Source organism: Agelaius phoeniceus, unplaced genomic scaffold, assembly GCF_051311805.1.
Source record: "Agelaius phoeniceus isolate bAgePho1 unplaced genomic scaffold, bAgePho1.hap1 Scaffold_105, whole genome shotgun sequence".
In the NCBI taxonomy this organism is placed as follows: Eukaryota; Metazoa; Chordata; class Aves; order Passeriformes; family Icteridae; genus Agelaius; species Agelaius phoeniceus.
The window spans coordinates 756702-775677 of NW_027509873.1; the positions used below are offsets into that span (position 1 = coordinate 756702).

The 18976-nt window shown below is 48.9% G+C and overlaps 1 pseudogene; it reads right to left on the reverse strand.

Moving 5' to 3' along the window:
- Window positions 1-1153: 1153 nt before the first annotated feature.
- Window positions 1154-17801, reverse strand: LOC143692798 (uncharacterized; annotated as a pseudogene).
- Between the last annotated feature and the right edge of the window lie 1175 nt (window positions 17802-18976).

Here is an 18976-nt window from a genome sequence, read left to right on the forward strand (position 1 = left end):
CTGGCCCACAGGCCTCTGAATCCATCAACGGCTCCAGGAGAACTCCCAACCGCATGGTTTGCTCGCCCTTTTAGCCGGGGGAGAGGGCGAGGGAAGGAACACGGGGGACCACCAGCCAGGTACGGGGCGGGAAAGTCTCAAGGGACTGAGGACACCTGGATGGCCCAATGTCCTTCCAGGAGGGGAGGGCATCTTTTGAATTCTGCCAATCACTCGCCGCCCTTCTGGAATGCCAGGATTGACAGACAGCGCTCAGCAGGGGTCAGGGTGTGGAAAGGAGGGATGATTGACACACCTGGCAGGGAATTATCAGGGAGGAACCTGGGGTATCTGAGGCAAACCATGACGTCACACCGCAACATACCACACTACTTAAAAAAATACAGTACTACTGACTAAGATAACATAACACATATAGTATATTAATTTATATATATATATATATATATATATATGTTCATTTTAATATCTGTGAAGAGCCTATCCTGTAATATGTACTTTTCACAACATCAAAGAAGCCATTTGCACCTTTAATAGACAGCTGACAACTCAGAAGGAAATGCTCACTTGTTCACAGGGTGAGAAAGAAAGGATTCTTCCAGATGAGGTAAAGTTTCAGAAACTTTATTTCTTTACAATCCTACTCTATAATCCTGTAGGGTGGTATTTGCAGAAAAATGGACAGGCACTAAATGAACCAGCCTAACCTCTGGAGCTAACTAAACTAACTAACCTTCTAGAACTAGGTCAGGTTTTTAATAAAGCTGCATTCAACTTTGTGGATAAAAAGGTGAAGCAGAAGAGTTGCTGACAGACAAAGGGGTAGCAACCCAAATAAAATGACCCTTACAGCATCTACCAATTAGATTAAGGAAAAGATGCGTGCTTGCCTCAGGACAAAATAGAGCTACCAGTCAAGAGATGCTGGACAAAGTGCAGCAACCAACCAAACAATGCATGTCTATAGAAACCTATAGGATAGGAACTAATTATAAACTATGTTTAGAAGCACAATAAATGGCTTGTCCTTGATTCACATTGAATTGTGCAGTCTTTTGTCTTTTCTCCACATACTCCTACTCTAAATCCTACTCTACAGTCCTACTCTAAATCCTACTCTAAGATGGCTATGGAGAACATGGTCCTGATATGATTATAGCACTGTTTGCTTCTCCATCCTCCTCTTCATTGAGATGATGAGTGGTCTCAGGGTGGATGCAGCCTCAGCTGATGTTACAAATGGATGCTGTTCACAAAAAAACCCCCAAACCCAAAAACAAATACAAAAACAAAAAAAGAAAACAAACAAATTAAAACAAACAAACAAACAAACAAAAAACAAACAACAAAAATACAAAGAACAGTGAAGAGTGAACCATTACTTTCCAAGCTCAGTGCTTCACAGGCTCAATCGGGATTGCTCTGGGTCCTAAAAAGACCCAGAAAGAGGAGCAATGGCACCATCTGCTACCCAGCAGTCATGTGCAGGACCCTGCCATCACAGGCAAACCTGGCCCAGAATCCCACTCATCCATTTATTCAGGTTTCTTTATCTTGTTGGGATCTTTGCCCTGCCAGTGCTCTAGAAATGGTGCTTTCTGTCCCTGGGTTATCTTCCTTTCAGGAAACTCCAATGACTCACATAGGTCCCTGTCTTTGAAAGACAGGCACTGTGCTAATTCCCACAGGGACAGAAAGCAATGTCTGTCTTTCCATGCCCTGCCCCTCATGTGCTGGATGGCACCTTCCTTCCCAGCAGGGCCAGCCCAGTGGCACTGGGTCCTGCAGTTCCCTCTCTGCCACACAACCTGGCAGTAACCCTGGCGCAGTTCCCGTCTGCTTGAGCGTGCCAGGCAGCAGATGGGGCTGGGACAAGTCCCTCCCAGCTGTCCCTGTTTGTGTGCCAGAAACCTCCAAGGGTGGGCTGGGGGGCACAAACCAGGGCCCCTCAGAGGCTCACAGTGAGCCCCCACAGCCCCTCCTGCCACAGCCAAATCTCTGACTGCTCAGCTGGGACTGGCTTCCTTGGGTTCCTCCACCACCATTTCATGTCTCTGTACCCTGCATTGCTCTGCTTCAATTCTTTTGCCATTAGATAAAACTGAACACTCCACCAAATTAGAAAAGAGGGCAACAGAAACAGTCAGAGGACAGAGCACCTCTCTGCTCAGGAAATGCGGAGAAGAGGTGGAGTTATTCAGTTTTGTGAAGAATAGGCCCCAGGGAGACTTTATTGCCACTTTCCAAGACTTCAGAGTAGCTTTGAAGAAAGTGGGGGACATCTTTAACAGGGTCGGTTACAATAGGATATGGACAAATATTTTTAAACACAAAGGGCATCTAATCAGAGTAGGTCTAAGGAAGAACTTGTTTACTCGGAGCATGGTGCCACCCTGGCACAGCTTGCCCCAAGAGCTTGTAGGTGCCCCATCCCTGCAACCATTCCAGCTCCGATGGCAAAGGGCTCTGAGCAACCTGATCTCTTTAAAGATGTCCCTGCTCATTGCAGGACACTTGCACCACAGGACCTTTACAGGGCCCTGCCAGCCCAGCCCAGTCTAGGATTCCTCACTGTTTTCATTTGAAGAGCACCAAGAGTGGAGGTGAGGAGGAAGGGGGCTCATCTGATGCCTTGGACTTGAGTGGAGGAGGAGCCCATCCCTCAGACCCTGTTTCACCTGCAGCCCCTTCACATTTTACCTGCAGGAGCTCCTTGGCAGACCAGCGCCGCGCCTCGTCTCTCTGCAGGCAGCAGCTCAGGAAGTCACGCAGGCAAGATGAGAATAGGTTGGGCTGCTGCAGCTTTTGTCTTCCTCCTGTGGCTATCAGGAGTTGAGGCTGGGGAAAAAGGAGACACCAGGCTACACCTGCTTCTTTCCTATCTGTAACTGCTCTCCTGGGTCCCATTGATTAAGCTCCACTCTGCAGTGGCAGTTTCTGCCCTGGCAGAGACCCAGAGATGACTTTCCTTTACCAACCAAAAACCCAAACTCCGATGCAGCCACAGCTTTTACAACATCCCACAGATCTTGCCTTGGCAGCTGATTTCATTGACTGACCTAGTTAGTGGGAACTACATCACCACAAGCACATTTCCTTCCCTGAAGATTCATACCAGCTTGAGAGGCTTTTTGGAAGAAGGACTTTGCTATACTAACTCTACTATATCCAAGGGTTAGTACATGGAAAAGTATCTCTGCAGTGCTTCTTGGTCCCTTAAGAGCAGCTGCCATAAAACAAAACTAATCAAGCTTTTTGCTTTGTTCTTGAAAACAATGGGAATTGGAAGGAAAGAAAGGAAATCCACCAGGTGCTCCTCAGGTAAGGAAACAAACATTTGGAATCTCATCTTCAACACAGACACATTAAGATGCATGCACAAATGTACTGGGATGAAAACACCTGCTTGGACACACAGGAGCCACCTGCAGCTCTGTCTCTCAGCAGCCTGAAAATTTCTGCTTTCCTTACATGGAAAAGAAAAACTTTTCATGGTCAAATCAGAAGGAGATGTTCCATCCCTACGGTCACCCTCTACTCATTTGGCTACTCAAGTCAATGCATTAATGGTAGGCCCATCCCAGAAAGTGCCAGGAAACAAATGGGAGGTTTTGGCAGGCTCTCCACATCACCAGGCTCTGGCTTGGTGACGTGCAGAATGTGGCTTGGGCTAGGAGAGAAACACGATCACTGAGTGTTTCAGCAGCACTGCACAAGAAGCAGAAGAGACTCTGTGGCCTTTACACCCTCATGCCCCAGTTTGAAGCATGTTTCCCAGTGAGAAGAAACTGCACAGTGGGGTAAGTTCCTCTCTAAAAACCGGTGCCTTAGCAACTTTCTTGTGTTTGGGCTTCTTTTCTTCATTTCTGGAAATGTAACACCAGTTCTGAGAGGCTTGCCTTGTGGTTTTAGGGGCATCTTCACAGACAGACAAGTGGGAACAACTTGAAACCCAAAGCAAATGTTGCCTGAGAAGAGCTGGGGAGTGTTTGCCTGTGGTGAGGCTTGAGCTGTCTGGCAATCCCTTTCCATGATGTGCAGAAACATCCAGCTGCTCCCCAGAGCTCAGTCCCTCTGGGCACGCCGGCCTCTGGAAACACCTGACGATCCCAGCCTTTCTCCTGCTCAAGAGCATCTAACCTAAGCTGAGCTCCAGTTTCTTCAGCAAGGCCAAGGATGCTCACTTCCATGCAGCTGACAGTGTCCATGGAGCTCAGCAGGTCTTTCTGATACTCCTCAGGCCAAGGAATTACAGTGTAGATTGGCAAGACATTGGCTGATCGTTATCCAGTGTGGTTCGTGTGGAACCAAGCTCTAACATGCTGACAAGTCAGAGGGACAGAGCTCATTCTGCTTTTGCAAGATGGTATTTAGAAACATAGGACACCAACTTGGAACTATCAAGTTCCAAGTTCCAAGTTCCAAACCTCAACTTGCAGAATCCATCTCAAATAGACAAAAATATGAATGGCAAGAGGCCTTGGAGTCTCCATAAAAATGCCCACCACTGTAACGATAACTCTGTGCTTGTGGCACTGAAATAGATGGTGACCAAAGAGACTTTGCTATTATCCTCTTTAACCCAAAGGAGAATTTCAAATCCAGAAATGGCAATGCACTCCCCTTGTGTACAAATAATTTTTGCGGCTTTCTTTCCTTTTCCCACATCACCAGAGGTGACAAAGAGGGTTTTATCCTGACTCTCAGCTGAGCTCAGCCACTGGCCATGGTGGGGAGCTGGAGTCCTCCCTGTCATTAGAACTGTGCAGGCCAGGGATGGCCCTGCTCCTGTGGTAAAGAAACACAGCACCGGTGTCAACTGCCCACGTTGGATCCCAGCCCAGGCACCTGCCTGCAAGCTCATCAACTTGTTAAAGTACCAAGAAACAGCCAAGGGTTTGGCAAACAATTCTAACTGCAGTCGGAGAAAAACACATCCTAAACTTATCCAGGCCACCCACACACATGACTGAACCATGTACAGATGACTTGAAAGCCTGAAAGTTTCGAAGACCCACAGCATTTGGAAAAGATGCTACAGAATGGAAGAGAAGAGCTGTGTTTAAAAAATGAGAAAGCAAGCAGAACTGCTTGGGCATTGCTTTGGTAGTAGGTTTTTTCTCTTTTTCTTTTTTGTTTACTTTTCTTTTTCCTTTTTTTCTTATGTTTTCTATAAAATTGAAACTGGGAAGGTCTAACCTCCATTTCTCAGGATATTTATCACATGTCTACCCTCTCCACTGAAAAATTCTTGTCCTTCAGAAACAGAGTTCCAACATTGTTCAAAAAACAAGTGAGAAATGTCAGGCATGGCTGGAGGCCAAAATGGCAGGTTTCTGAACTGGTTAGGTTTCTGAACTGCCACTTCCCTTTCTGATACAACCAAAGCTACAGCAGATGCTGATGTGTTGCAGGGGCATTTTTAGAAGGAGACCTTGGTGGAAGTGGTTCCAGCAGATGGCAATGGGATTTTGTCCAATGGCACACAGAACATGGGACAGGTGAGAAAGACAGTGGGATCAGTGAGTATTTGCACCTTACCAAGACAGGAGTTGCATTCCAGTAAGGAACTTCTCGTTCCACCATTTCGATGCCCACGATTCCCAAAGACCATATGTCCACTTTGGGGCCATATGGTTGACCTGTCACCACTTCAGGCGCCAGCCACCCAGGAGTGCCGGCCACGCAGCTCCGTCTGCCCTGCTCAGGGGTGAGCTGAGCAAAGAGGCCAAAGTCAGCTGTGGAGAAAACAACAAACCATGAAAGCCAGCTCCAATTAGGAAACCAAGCAAAAGAATTCCCCACTCTCAGGCTAAGAATGTGCTGTTGAATCTCCTGGAGAACTGTGCACGCTTGATTTCCTTGGGGCTTTAGCCAAGGGAGTATGAAATTGGCCGTTTCCAAAAAAACCCAGGTTTCTTAACGCTGCTCACAGCAGTGGACTTTATGCCCCTGAAGCTTTAGATTGTAGCTCCCTCTGTCTGGAAGGGACACACACAGAGCAACGCCACTCTTGACTGCTTGTGGTTCCTTATACCTCTGTGCACGTTGCAACTGTGCCTTCAGCTCGCAGCAGGGGTCCCTGCACTGCCACCAGCACCATTTCTGGGGAGCTGGCAGTCACTCCAAGCAGCCCCACACCCACATCCCTGGAACGCTGCACCTGACCAAGAATATACTGACCCAGCTTGACAGAGCCGTCGGTTTTGAGAAGGATGTTGCAGCTCTTCACATCTTGGTGGATGACGCGGTTTGAGTGCAGAAAATGCAGTCCTTGCAGGCACTGAGCGAGAAAACAGAAACAGGAGGGCAAAAATGAGTGATGTGATTTCATCACACAAGAAAGGAAACAAAGAATCTAAAAGATTCCCTCTCCAGGGGAATGGGGAGTAATGGCAGAACAGTAATGGCCACTGAGAGGAAGAGCTTGCTGCTCCAACACTTGCAGAGCAGGACCTTTCTAAGGAAAGGCACGTCAGCTTTTGAAAGAGCAACAGCACCTGCTGTTGTAGGCTGTGCCCTGCAAACCAGCCAGGATGACTCCTGCTGCAGTGGACGTGCTTTTTCCATGCAGAGGACAAAGGAGGGGTTTTGAAAGGAAAAGTCCCTCCCTTTGGTGTGAAGCGGATCACTTTTGGGTGGGAGGCTGCATGACAAAGATTTTCTTGCTGGCCTCAGCACAGGCTTGGAAGTATCCCACCAGTCACTTTCCGGGAGCAAAGAGCATTTTGGCTGCACTACTATCCTTTTCAGCGGAGGACTGTGAGACATGAGTCTTTTTTCTTTGCTGATCATTTCAAATCCTGCCACCAGCACCTTTGCTTTTACAGGCAAGGAATGCAGTGAAGACAGACTCCAGGCAAACATTTAGAGAGGCAAGGTGGAGAACAGCAAATACAAATACAAGAGACAGAGCGAGAATACAACAGCAGGAGATAAGAGTACTGGCACTGAGTACAGGGAGTGCAGGGGCACTGGCAGGCCTTTCACTTGAGATGCTTTTACTTGCCCATAGAATAGCAGCAACACAGAAACAAAGCTTGGCACAGGAAATCACTCCAGCTCTGAGCCCCTGTTTCCCAGACAATCCTGCCCAAGCCCTTGGAAACACGGATGGGATTGCTGACCTCCCGACTGATTGCTGCCATCTCATCTTCAGACAGGTAGGTCTTGCTGATGACATTGCTCAGAGTGCCTCCATCCATGTACTCCATAACCAGCCAGAGCTCCTCACCCACAAGGTAGCTGAAAGAAGGAAACAAGGGCGTGGAGATGAATGTACATGGCTAGGTTGCTGTGTGGAAAAGACGGGTTGATTCTTCTTTTCAGGTCCCTTTGAGACAAAGACAAAATAAAGGAATAGACATTCCCTCTTGGCTGTGCTTTGTTTGCCATCTGTGCAGTCTCAAGGAGAAAGGCACAGCTGTGAAAAAGGAGATGTCTTAGATGGGCAGCAAGCAAAATGTGCAGTTTAGTAACAGCCCAGATAAAAAACCTGTCACACATGGTGTTTCTGGAAAAAAGCACCTAGTCTTCCTGGCATGGATAGCAATGGAAAACAGTGGCAACAATCCAAGGGAAATCCTTGTTAGTTTACCTGGACGTAAGAAGACACTTGAAAAAAATCAAGCTCCAAAACAAAGTGGTGGCTGTGAATATAGAGATCATTGATTTAGTAAGACACGACTCATCCGGGTTTTTGAACAATTTTCCAATACCATGTGCCAGCGAAGACTCATGCAGACAAAATGCAATCTCTTCCCATCCACTGGAGATGAAAAGAGCAGTTATAATTAGCCAATAATTACAGCTCTATTTTCTGCCAGTGACCAAAGTGGGATTTTACCCTGCATGTTTGCAATATGTGAACAAACATTCATGGGACAAAAGCACAACTCACCTGTCTAAACAATTGACCAGGTTGGGATTCCTATTCACCTTCATGACCATGAGTTCATTGACTTTTAGTTCCTTCTTCCTCAGTCCTTGAAGATGTATTTTCTTTATGGCCACCTAAAATGACATTGAAAATCAGTAACTTGAGAGGTTGGTGGCACGAGACCACAAGACACATGGAGCGAGTGATTTTGCAATGACACAGCTGAGCTGTGCCAAACTGCCTTGTGATTAGGCACTGCAGTAATTAGGAACTGACATTCCAACAGCCCATTTCTCTGCTCCCTTGGGAGCCAGTTACAGGACACGTGGGGCCACTGACATTTTGCCTTGACCACTTGGTAACAGCAGTGTCTCAGTTATCACCCACAAAGCTCTGACCACACTCTCTGCTGCTTTGTTTGCGACTCAGAAGAAGCAATCCATGCCTTAAAACTCTGTGGATACATCTTGGGCTATGGGCAGGGCTTAGGGCTTTCAGGGACGCCTTGCAGATCTCTCCCTGTGTGCAGTTCCCAAGTGCAGCAGGTGGCTAAGGAACCACCAGTAACTTTCAGATGTATTTGCTGGCAGCCAGAAATGAGAATTCAGGACTCTGAAGCTGTAGCCCCAAAGAGCAGTGAGGTGCTCGAAGGCACCACCTTTGTTTCAGCAATGGAGAGCGAGTGAGCGCGTCCTTCTCTGAAAGGAACCGCTGCCCTCCGTGCCTTCCTTCCGGCAGCTGAGGAGGACAAAGTCCCAAATGCATTTTGCGGGCTGGCACCAGTCTGTGCTTCTTGTGCCTTTTCAGCACAGCTCTGCCCAAAGCTCCAGCCACAGCTCACACCAGAAGGGAAAGCCCTCGAGTGCAGCAGAGTCTGCAGGTGCTGTTGACATTTACCTCTCCTCCTGTGGCAGTGTCGAGTGCTTTACAAACATCTCCAAAAGTCCTAGAAACAAAAGAGAAGCAGAGAAAGGAGAAGCCATTTAGATCTTGCAGTGAAAGCCAGCCCACGCAGGAGATCTGTGCTGTAAATGCCTAAGACCTGCAGGACACTGGAAGCATGGAGATGTCTTTGACAATGCCTTCTGAGCACACTTAGAAATTCTGATCAGCACTGACAATCTAAGCCCAGTGCCTGAACACATTTGCAGCTTGTCTGACTTCACACTTGATACCTATTCCACCAGCAAAACACCTGATGCATAGTTTGGTAAAATTAACATTGCTTGGACTCACCCACTGCCAATATTTTCCAGTTCAATGTATTTTATAATAGGATTTTCCATCTTCGCCATTCTCCCTGAGGGAAACAAAATGCAAGATGTTCACTTTAAAGCAGAGATCCCAGCTTCTAGGAGATACAAAAGGCAGCCCCACTGTCTGGGGCTCTGAGCCTTCCCTTTGTGGACAGCTGGCTAACAACAACAGGAACAGGAACTGGAACAACAAGAAAAGAACAGCAGGTCCACAGCACAAGTGGCTGGCACAGAGACTGATTTCTAGCATCCTTTGAAGTGAGAGACCTCTTGACAGCAGACACACAGGGAAGCACAGGGAGATACATTCAGAGACTGAGACCAGAAGAGAACACCTACCAAGGCAAGTAAGTTTGTCATCTAGAAACATTAAGGAGAGCTGGAACTAACAGTGCCTTTGTTTTCTTGGGAATAAACACTGTGAGATTTAGAAAAGGTTTCCTACTTGCTAAGATTAAATGCACCTGGACATCTAGAATCAATTCCTCTGAACAGATGTCAAGTTCAGAACAGGAGGAATTATTGCCAAGTGTTCCCATCTTTTCCAGCTTGCAGCAGTTTGCCAGAAGAATGCCTCTGCGTTTGTAAACCAGAGCAGCTCATGCTAGAAGCAATCCCGACGGGGCTTTCAGCATCAGGGCCCTCACCCTTTATGAGCAGGCTGAGCTCAAAGACGCCCTTGCCCGTGCCCCGCGTGAAGAACCACGCCGCTTCTCTCCACCCCGACAGCGCGGATCAGTCACTCCCATTGCACTCGCCCTCTCGGCACCGCACACGTCCCCATCCTCCCAACTCGGCACAGCGGGCATGGGCACAGAGGACAGCAGTGCTCCTCAGGCACCCTGTGACACAGAGAGCTGCCCAGAGGAGATGCTGACCCTCTTGTGAGTCCGGGCCGTGTGACGCAGCAGCCGGCCCAGAGAAGGGGCTGCTGCCTCAGGCAGCTCCGCGCTGCAGCAGCCGGGCAGCAGCGGGACCCTCCCAGCTAAGGAAGGCTCCAGCCTCTGCACTCCCACCAGCCCTCAGGGGCAGGGCAGCGACCACAACAGGGCTGGCAAAGCCCAAGCATGAGCACTGACAGGCACTGACTGGAAGAAGCCAGAGTGAGCCTGAGCCCTGTACAAGCTGTTGCCCCCATTCAGGACACAGCAGGATGGGCTTTGAGATCAGCCACACCGAGGCGCAGATCAGTGCCCTTTTTGTCCCAACAGGTGATGGTAGACACAGAATCCACTGGGCTCTCTTCTCAACCCTACCAGATCTTCTCTGAGAGCACAGCACTGGCAGCTGTTAAGGGCAAGAAGCAGATTCATTGGGTTGTGCTGCAGAATCACAAAGGGCTTGATGTGTTCTCCTAGAGACTGATCTCAGCAGAGCTTCTGCCAGTGGCTAGGACTCAAGCAGTCACAGCCTTCTGCTGATCCAGGAACAATCCCTGCTTCTGCTTTCGGCAGAGAGGGAAGCCCAGGCAAACTCCAGCCAGTCTAAGCTGCCCTCAGAGGCAGCAGGAACACCCAGAGCTCTCTCTTGCTGCCTCGGAGCAACACCAGCACTTCTGTGACACTAAACCAAGGAGAACCCTTTGGTACAGCTATGCTGACACGTGCACACAATACACTGTCCCTCAGATAAGAAAGATACCAGACGCACTCAGTTGCTCCAGGGAGTCACCCGCCATCTCCTGTTGCTGAGCAGCAGCTGGGTCAGCACGGGAGGTGAACCAAGTGCTCAGGCTCCACTTCTTCAGCTGGAGAGCAAAGGCTCCTTGGGACAGCACTGCTGCTTCTGCAGCAGCTTCAGTGTCAGAGTCGGTGTAGGTCTGAGACAAGAAATGAGTTTATGTCAGGAAGGTGTGGCAGAGATTGCCCTGAAATGCAAGAGAGATTGCCATTTGAAATGCAAGCCCTTAGGAAGCTGCTGTCAGCGACATGCAGAGCTCTTCAACTGGATTGCTTTGGATGTCCACTTGTGAAACCAAATGGTCAAAACCAAAGGCTGGTTTTACTCGAGGTCATAGCCAGTTTCTTGTTCTAAAGGATGACTGCAGCAACGACCCCTCCACTTCCTCCCAAAGACTCCTTTCCCTCTCCTAGGTCTGCAGATACATTTGCAGCTCCTCATTCTAATGTTCTACCTCCTGCCATGAAATTCTCTTTTTCTGCACCTTCCTCGGGACGTGCTCATCCTGCAGCATCTCTGGAGGGTTCAGTTCCTGGGCCTCATGCCAGCCTCGGGGCTCTTGGTTGCCCATCATTTGCTGGAACTCTCTGCAGGCTGCCAGGTAGGATGGCAACACTTCCACCTCAAGTCAAACAGAACAAAGCAGTCAGAGACTACAGCTTGTCCCCGTCAGCCAGGAGTCATTGACTGGGAAGAAAGTAAAGAAAAGGACAGGAGCAGATTCACAAGGGATACAGACAGCTTGTAGCTCGTATTCCAGATCTATGCGAGTGACCATGTTCACCTGCAAAAACACCTCAAGAAACAAGGTCACCTGGAAGAAGCCAGCAGGAGCTCATTCGGATGAGTGCTGGCTAAATGGCCAAGGGAGTAATGCCACTGTCTAGAGCATCAGCTGAGATTCAGCAGACCAGGAAGTGCCCTTCAGAGCAGCTCTGACAGAGGCCTCATCAGGATGGCCTCAGAGGCATCACCCACCCCCTGCTGCTCTGCACTGGAAAGGCAAGGAGGGCAGAAACCACCCCTTGGGTGACTGCAGTGGCTATTGCTGTTTCACTCACTTGCTTTTCTAGAGCCTTTTGTTCCTGAAGGAGGCGATTAATTTTCTCTTTGATGATTTTAATTTTTTCGTCTAGCCTCTTCTTCCTTGCCTTGATCCTAGCCTCAGTTTCCTGCAGCTGTGCCTGCACCTGTTCATCAATTTTCTGTAAACAACAACGGAAAGGACTCTCTTTCATGCGTGGAGTGGCTGCCATTCCTTCATTCACCTGTTTTTGTTGATTGCCCCTCTGCATAGGGAGATTCTTCTCCTCTTGGATGTCTTCATTCCTCCTCTTTGCTGCGATGACGTCACTCTGAGCTTCAGGCAGCTCTGCTTGTGGCTCTGCCTTGATGTTCTGTACACACAAAAGCAGAGCAAGTGACTGAGAGCTGCCATCAAGATCAGCTTTTCCCTCTTTTAGCCTCAAAATCACATTTATTCAGCCCCTTCTTTCTGCTTCCCTCCCCAGCTCTGCTTCCACTGTAACCATCCTGTCCCGGTGCTGGTCTCTGCAGATTCCAAGGCTCTGTCCTTTCAGTGCCTGTGGGACTTCCTGGCCTCCTCAGTCCCAGGAGCTCTGGTTTATGCCCCTCTTCCTGCCCTTCCCTCTGTCCCCTGGCCAGTCAGGCTTACCTGGCCATTCTCCTGTGGCTCTTCCACCTGCTGCCTGAGTTGCTCTTCCTGCTCTCGGGCAGGGAACAGCTCTCCCTGAATCTGGCATGGCATCTCAGATAAGGCAGTCTGCTCCTGCTCTTTCTCTAGAAGCACCTGCACAGAAAGCAAGAGAAGATGGGTTTCACCTTCCCGTACGACCTTTGTGGGCCAAGACTCAAAGACTGCTGGGCTCACACGCTCCCAAAGCACTGTGCTGCTGCTCTGCTGGGTCCTTCTCTGCCCGTGGGGAGGCACAGATTCCAAAGTGACCCTGGCCCTACAATCAGGGGGCATCTGAGGCTGAAGCTCCAACAGCCTCTCAGGCAGCTGACAGGGAAGGTGTGGCATTTCTCAAGGGTCTGGTGAGGGCCTCCCTCTGCTTCTGCCATGTCCTCTTTGTCTTTCAGTGGTGACTGACACCCCGCCCTGTCCCACAGCTCCATCCTGGCCCTGCAGGTGGCTTCCTGGGTGAGCTCACTCCTTGTGAGAGACACTTCTGGAGTTCACATTCCCTTCAGGCCTGCACCAGCATTCCTCCTTCCTGACATCTACACTCTTGTTAGAAAATGGGGTCATTCAGGAGATAAGGATGCATGCAAAGATCTCTGATGGAAGTCAGAGAACCTCTATGGCCATCTGAGTATATGGAGGAGGACCAAGGTGTTTCTTCTCCCTCTTTTGTCAACTGAGAATTCTGACCAGCAGTAACAGAGTTTCTCATAAGGCCCCATTAACAAATGCACTTACACAGCCCTGGGGATGCCAGCGAAGGAAACCATGTGTCATGTAATGCATGTATGGGCAAAGTCACCAGACCCCAACTACAGCATGGGATAGTTCCACTCCCTTAGGACATGCAAAAATTTAAAGGATAAAAAGAAGGCTTCAGGTCAGAAAAGGCTGGAGTAGGGAAACATGAGGGGAAAAAACAACCATCTCTGGAGGGGGAAACATCTCTGCCTGCTCAGGATCAGTCAATGGAACTTGTCTCTACTCCTCTCCTGAAGGGATGCCTTTAGGTGAGCTTTGCATCTTCCACTGCTTTGGAGCAGAGCCAGGAAGATTCAAATAGATAGATAGACAGACAGATCTCACTTTTATAATCTCTCTTTACTGTACTGTGGTATTTACATTCTTTGAACACAGAGAGATATAATTCTCTCTCCTAGGTTTTTTTTAAGGGGAGGTAGTGAGAAACTTAGAGAAGAAGAGAAAACAATTATTATCTCTACTTGCTGTTCTTGTTGTTTAGTACATGTAGAATGTGTTCTAGTGATTGTTTACTGAAAGTGATTTGTTAATTGGATTTTAGTGATAGCTGTTTAGCTTGATTAGCCAATTAGATAAAAGCTGTGTCATGACTGTCTGGAGACAGTCACAAGTTTTTCTTTAGTAGCTTTTTAGTATAGTATCTCTTTAGTATAGTTTTAATATAGTACTAGTGTGATATAACATAGCTTAAGAAAGCATTTGTTTAACCTTCTAAATCATAGAGTCGAAGCACATTATTCACCACGTGGGGGTCACCCTGAATCAATACTGTCCTTTCTGTCGCTACACACATCAACACTCGGTAGCAGTGCCCCGATCTGCAGCCATCCTGAACTTGCTCTCCTGTTGCTTCAGTAACCCACACTCTTGGGGAATCTGGAGCGTGTGGGTCCTTATGGAATGCAATCAGACCCAGAGCGTTGCACTGGGAACTGCACTCTTTGTGCATCTGTGCTCGGGCAAGTTCTTCTCTTGGACTCGAGCACACTGATGGTGCTAAAGTGGCTGGAATCAGAAATGCAGCCCAGCCCCTCCCAGCTCCTCTAATCTCTGAGCACCAGCTGGAATGCAAGGGCATTGATTTCCTGCTCAATTCCCAAATACAACACACACTGATTCCCTGGGCTGCCAAAAGACACGGGAGCCGTTAACCTGAAAGTGATGTGTTTCCACCAGTGCTGGAAAAGGGCAGGAAAGATTGAGCAAAAGCTCCCTTGCTCCCTGGAGAAGGAGAAATTACACAAGGCTTCTCCTTCTAGCAAACAAACAAACAAATAAACAAACAAAATATGAAAGTGTTACCTACTCCAGTGTCTAAAGCACTTGGATGCAGTGAAGGGATGTTTGGCAGGGAAACAGCCCTTGTGCTGAGCATTGGATCTATGGATCTAAGGCAGGGATGTATGGAAGTCTGCCTGAAGGTCCCTCATGAGCCCCCATTGTCCAGGCTAAAGCTCCCTCAGCACCTCCTCGCTGGCCTTGTGCTGCACCCCCTTGCCCAGCTCCCCTGTCCTTCTGTGCACGCGCTGCAGCCCCTCAAGGACTTTCTGCTTCCCAGGGCCCACAGCTGCACCCAGCACTGCAGCGGTGGCCGCAGCGCTGCCCAGCACAGGCCACGCTCGCTGCCCTGCTCCTGCTGCCCCCCTGCTGCTGACACGGCCACCGTGCCCTGGCCCTTCTTGGCCCCCTGGCCACACGCTGCCTCATCTTCAGCGGCTCAAGGCCGCCAGCCCTGCGTCCTTTTGGCCCACGCAGCTCCCCAGCCACAAAGGTGCCCATTTCACTTCAGATACAGCAGGCATCATTGCAAGGTGTACATCCTGGATTTAGCATTACAAGACAGCAGTCAAGGACTTGCAGCTTTGCTCCCACTCCAGGCTCCAATGCAGTTTTCAAAGCAAACTACACAATAGAAGGTATCAACAGCCACATGCAGCGTCTGGGTTTTGCCTCAGAAGAAGGGTTCAGAACTACTCACTTTGTTTCTTTTGCCACACTAGACAAGAATGCCCCCCCCAGCTTCATGGACAACACAGTCATCTCCTTGCAGCTTATCAAAGACCAAGAAACAGGCAGACTCAGAGCACCTATCTGCTCTGCTACTGGCTGCTCTGCCTGAAGAGGCAGAAGAGCAACCTGACAACAAAGGCACCAAAATCCCTGACTTCAAGCAGCAGCTCTACATCCCCAGCGTGTCTCTGAAATAGTCCCAAGTAAGCACACCCAAGAAGTTTGTGGGGACAAAGCACCACAAAGAGCTTGTGTGGTCAGATCAGCATTTTTTTGTGCCTGCAGCTACTTGGCCAGTCTGTGCAGGGGGACAGGTCCCTCCACGCCACAGTGTCCCCTGTGTATCTGACAAGGCTGAGCACAGTGTCTTTGACATGCTCCCTGCTCTGGGATCAGGGAGCATTCATGCTCCAGGCTGGCCCCTATCAAAATGCCAGGAAGCTGCTGCCTAAGCATGACAGATCAAAGCCCATTGTCCAGCTGTCACAGGCTGGGGGCAATCACCAGGTCCTGGCAGGACTCCAGCACTCAGCATCCTCAGCCAGCAACAGCAAGTGCCGGCTGGTCAGAAACTTGCAGCTCTGCCTTGCACCAAAGACAGCAGCACACACAACTGGCACTTACTGGCTCAGAATGGTCAGGCTGTGGTGTGACCACAGCTGGAGGCTGGCGCTCATCCACCTCATTTGCCTCCTCTTTGGCCTCCTTTCCATGAGCAGAGGGAGCCAGAGGAGAGACTGCTGTTGGTTCTGTGATCTGTGGACAAACAGCAGTGTGAAAGACAGAAAGTTACCTATAATTTATAACCTTATTTCTATTCAGCACTTTATTCTATTCAGCTCTATTTCTACAACCAGCTGTACTAAGGACAAATCAGAAACTTTGAGAACAATGGGATTCTAAGTCACTGTGACTGAATTTAAATGGGCTAATTCAACAGAATTGCTAATAGTTCTGAATTAGACATTATGCCCTGGCTACTATCAAGAAGCAACATTCTCTCTGCAAAATGAGCTTTTCATTCCTTGAAAGTTCTGAAATGGAAAATCAGGAAAAAGCCAGCGATGCCTTTGTTATTGCTGCTGCAGACATGGAAATGGATTTTCTTTCAGCCTACCCAGCTGGCCCTCTACACTCTGCAGCCACAGGCCAAGCTCACAGCTTGCTCTACAATTCTTAAGCACCAGGAACATGAAATGTTCCTTTCTCACTCACCTCAGGATCAGCACCTCTGAATACACGGATCATGTGATCTGGAGTGGGCAAGGGAAAATGAACAAGGGCTGTGAGAAAACTGCCTGGGCTGCTGAATCCCACAGAAGAGAAGAAGTCAACCCAAACAGAGAGTATTTTTCTTTATCAACATCCCTTCACGTGACATACTTCTTTCACACAGCCAGCAAGAGATCAGGACAATAATCTTGGTTGTGCCTACACTTCGGCCTGTTTAGCCAGTAAATGAATACAAACGTGATCAAGAAAACGCAAATTGTTCTTCAACACTCAATGCTTCTGTTCTGTTCAACAGATAAAGCAGCTCTTGTTCTCTTGTCTTTCAGGTACTTTTTTAAAAAACAGAAGTTGCATGCACTAATTCCCATTAAGTTGCTGAAAACAGTCACCCAGAAAAGCTTCCCCAAAATCCCCCTGAGCTGTGGCAGTTCTACTGTGAAACAGCACAGCAGCAGCTCCAGGGCTCAGGAGCAGACACTCATGGCTTTAGAGTTTGCACTTCACTGCAAAGGGAATCACTATTTTAGCACTCAGTCAAGGGTCAAAATAGACAGTCAAATCCTTTCAATACAAAATTTAGAATAAAAGAAGCTGTCCCTCAGTTCTGGGGAGAACTACAAAGTCTTTAGAAGGCCTTCTGAGAAGGCCTCCCAGTCTGCATTTTGGAAGTTGTCCTGCTTGATCCAGCAAACTGAGGAAATGACAGACTCTGCTGCCACAGACTCTCCCGTGGAGGGAACGGAAGCCCTGCAGGTTCCCTTGCAAATGCTGCCCCTGTGGCTACAGGCACCCCCTTTTTAGCTGAACGCCCTGACAGGAGCTTTACCAAACCACTGGCATCCTAATGCTCTTTCTCTTTCAAAATCAACCCAGTCACTAAGAAAGAGCAGGAAGACATGCAAAAGCCAGGTTAGCTTACACCCTAACCTAAATAGAGTTGAAACCTCTACTTACTTGCCAGGCTAGTCATGAAATAGGCGGAATAAACAGTGCCATACGTGGTGCAAACTGCAGCAGCGAGTTGCTCAATCATTGTAGCACTGTTATTCAAGTTTACCCCAACACTACAAAAGCCAAGACTCCTGTCAGTGTGCAGCTACACACTGACAAAGGCCACAATCAGGAGGATGCTCCTGATCTCAGCAAGCCCTAGGGCTGCTCTGGCACTGAGGCCTTCTGTGCAACAAGGCAACCTTCTGATGTCACCACGACGATGTGGCAACCATGCCCTGATATCACAAAGCAAAGTATGACAAAGCAAAGCATCACAAAGCATGTTAGTCTGTGAATTTATGCAAAGCAGTAACCAACCTCCCCTACAGCAAACACAAAATGGCCTCGGAAGTTCTCCTCTGACACAAAGCAGCACAAACTCCCCCCATGGGCCAAACCCTGTTGTTGAAGGGATCCAAGAGGAACTCCAAGAGTGCCCCAAGCACCTACAGCCTGTACCCCAAGTGAGCATTCAGATGGGACCCAAGCAAAGGAAACCAGACCAAGAAAATGGCCCAAAGCATTGTACAGAACCAGGAGAGAAAGCACTATTGGCATAGCAGCTGAAGTAATTCCTAACCAATCACCCCATATATCTGCATGTTTATTGGATGTTCCCAGGGCTGCTGTGTATGTACATCTCTTCCCCTGCTCTGCCGTTCTTCCCCTTTGGCAGCAGTGGAACTGGCAGCATCTGCCCGCCAGCAGCAGCTGCTCCAAGCTGGGAACGCGGCTGGCGGTGCTGATTTCCAGAGGCTCCTGTGTCCCAGGGAAGCCAAGGCAGGAGCAGCTGAACGGCGCTGGCGCTGCTGCTGCTCTGTGCCAGAGAGCCCCGGCTGGGCAGGGCACGGTGCCCACTGCGCTGCGGGCTCCTTCTCCTGCCAGAGCTGGGCACACCTGGGAGCAAGGCATGGCAACCTTTGGGCAAACCAAGGGGTTTCTGGGGCTGCACTGCTCTGCACACACCCAGCTCACCTGCAGCACAGAACCTTGGTCCCCCAAAAGGTAAACAAGATGGAAACAGCTGGAAAAGATCTCATTTCAACCATTCTTTATGCTTCAATAGAAATGACCAAAATGAAAGTTACCGAGCAGGGCCCGATCCACACTGCCAGCTCAGTGTGAGAAAAGAGGCATTACTTTATTTCAGTGCTGGGTACATGGGGAATCACTTCCCTGAAACATGCACACCCACGTGTGTGTATCCATGGAACTAAGACATTCCTTTCATTACTTTTATTCATTACTTTGCTCAAACTCACAGGCTAAACATTCTCACAAAGTATTTGACATGTTTAAATCACTTCCCCAAAATTACTGACATTTAGAGTAGGGGTCTCTTGAGGGTCTCTGCTGGTCATGTGGTGAGCATCCCATTCCTCAAATTCTCCTTCCATGGTTAAGAGCCTTCTTCTCCTTGAATGCATTGCAGCTACCTCCTCAGTAGGCCCACTGTCT